The sequence below is a fragment of the Nannospalax galili genome, unplaced genomic scaffold (assembly GCF_000622305.1).
Source record: "Nannospalax galili isolate Female #2095 unplaced genomic scaffold, S.galili_v1.0 scaffold110, whole genome shotgun sequence".
In the NCBI taxonomy this organism is placed as follows: domain Eukaryota; kingdom Metazoa; phylum Chordata; class Mammalia; order Rodentia; family Spalacidae; genus Nannospalax; species Nannospalax galili.
This window is the reverse complement of record NW_008328707.1, coordinates 245,075-247,716: the sequence shown is the minus strand read 5'-3', so window position 1 is coordinate 247,716 and position 2,642 is coordinate 245,075.

The window sequence follows — 2,642 nt, the reverse complement described above, 5'->3', positions numbered from 1 at the left end:
GTATTCTTTCTCCAGTTGCTTGTTTTTGGTATATAGAAAGGTTACTGATTTTTGTAGATTGATTTTATAACATGCCACTATACTGAAGTTGTTGATCAGTTCTAGGAGTTTTCTGGTGGAACTTTTGGGATCTCTTAGGTCTAGTATCATATCATCTGCAAAAAGTGATACTTTGACCTCTTCTTTTCCAATTAGTACTTTAATTTCCTTCTCCTGTCTTATTGCTCTAGCAAGAGTTTCAAGCACTCTGTTGAAAAGGAGTGGAGATAGTGGACATCCTTGTCTTGTTCCTGATTTTAATGGGAATACTTCCAGTTTTTCCCCATTTAGAATGATATTGCCTTGTGAGTTTGTTGTATATAGCTTTAATTATGTTGAGGTATGTTCCCTCCAGTCCAATTCCCTCTAGAACTTTTAACATAAATGCATGCTGAATTTTGTCAAAAGTCTTTTCTGCATCTATTGAGATGACAATGTGGTTTTTGTTTTTGAGTCCATTTATATAATTAATGATGTTTATTGACTTCTGTATATTGAACCAGCCCTGCATCTCTGGGATAAAGCCAACTTGATCATGGTGCACGATCTTTTTGATGTGTGTCTGTGTTTGCAAGTATTTTGTTGAGAATTTTTGCATCTATGTTCATTAAGGATATGGGTACAGGGCTCAGGTTCTCTTAGGCTGAATTTGGAAGGAACTGATGGCTTCCTTCACCAAGTAGAGGCAGGATCTGGGTGCTTGCAGGCAGTCCCCTGTGTTCTCAGCCCTTTTGCCAGAGGGAGGCCAGTACTTAGCACTCTCTGCAGCCTGCTGAGATCAGATCCAGAGTAGCCAGTGCTGTTAACCACTGAGCCATCTCTCTAGCCTCCCCATTATTATTAAAACAATCAAACCAGTTATATTTTTTTCTCTGCTTAAATCCTTCTAGCAGCTTTTCTGTTTTTCTCAGGATCAAGTTCAAAATAATTGCAATGGCCTGAAGAGACACTACCTCCTTCATCTCTATTTACCAACCTGGACTTGTAATATTCCCCCACAGTGCTCCTCTCTCTCTATGACATAGCAACCCCTTCATGCTTCAGTGTCTACACACGTTGTGACCCTTGTCTGGTTCACTCCCTCCACTTATCCCCCGGTTTGTTTCCAGTTGCATTCACAAGACTCAGCTTGAATGTCACCGCCTCAGTGACTCCATCTCTGGTTCTGCTGTTAAACACTTTTAGTTATATAATTGTTTATTATTTATTTAATGACTATTACGTCCATTAGATTATCAGTCTCATGGAGCTGGACCATGCATGATTTGTTTACCACCATTTCTCTACGAAGACCAAAGTCTGACTGACAGCATATGCTGAATAAATGTTTTCAGTAGGAAACAGATGTTTTTGAGAAAGAGGATTAATGGGGGCAAGATGACTAAGAAATAACCATTCAATATTGGAAAAGTTTTTTTTTTTTTTGGTCTTTTTGAGACAGGGTCTCCTTGTATCCTCAGCTGGCCTGGAACTGGCTATATAGACCGGGCTAGCCTTGAACTCACAGAGATCTGCCTGCCTCTGCCTCTGCCTCCCGAGTGATGGGATTAAAGGCACGCACCACCACACCAGGGTTTAGAAAAGTATTTTATAGTCAAATAGTATGAAGCAATGTAAAATAAAATGAAAGGAATAGTAAAAGAAAGGTGCGAACAGACCAAGCAGAAAGAAAAGAGAATCAGAGACAAGAGGAATTTAGCACATCCATGGCCATGTTGCAAGAGAAGGAGGATGAGAAGGAGGATGAGAAAGGGAAGAATAAAAGGGTGAGGGCTTGACTGGGCTACTCATACACTGGTCCATGAAAGAGTATCCCAGACTTTTAAGAATGACCTCTTTATGTCATATGTCTCCCCAAGGAGATGTAACAAACCTTCCTGTGGAGGGTGTATTAGGCAGAGTTCTCTAGAGATACAGAAGTGGTGTGTGTGTGTGTGTGTGTGTGTGTGTGTATGCACTAATTTTTAGTTTCATATGCTGTTGCTGTGAGAAAATATCTCGACCAAAACAACTTGGGGGTTTGTGGGGGAAATTCTTTCAGCACACAATTCCAGTTCCAGTCCATCATTGCAGGGACATCAAGGGGCAGGAACACAAAGTAGATAATCACATCGCACCCCTATTCAGGAGTAGACAGAGAATGTATGCACACACCCTGGTGCTCAGCTGGCTTTCTCCTTTTCATCCAGTCTAGGCCCCAGCTCACATTCAGGGTGCATTTTCTCACCTCAGTTAAACCAGTTAAGAAAATCCAGGGGCTGGAGAAATGCAGAGGACCCATTTCCATCCCAGCACCCACATGAAGGCTCACAACCATCTGTAACTCTAGTTCCAGGTTATCCTCCTGTCTCTTTAACCTCTATAGGCACTACGTGCATATGGTACACATACACACAGGCAAAACACATATATACATAAAAAAGAAAGAAAAGAAAGTCCCTTGCAGGCATGCCCACAGGCCTACCTAATCTAGACAATCTCTCCTTGAGACTCCTTTCCCTGGTATTCTAGTCTGTGCCAAGTTAACTATTAAAATGAACTACCTTGGAGCTGAAGAGATGGCTCAGTGGTTAAGAGCACTGGCTGTTCTTACAGAAGACCTG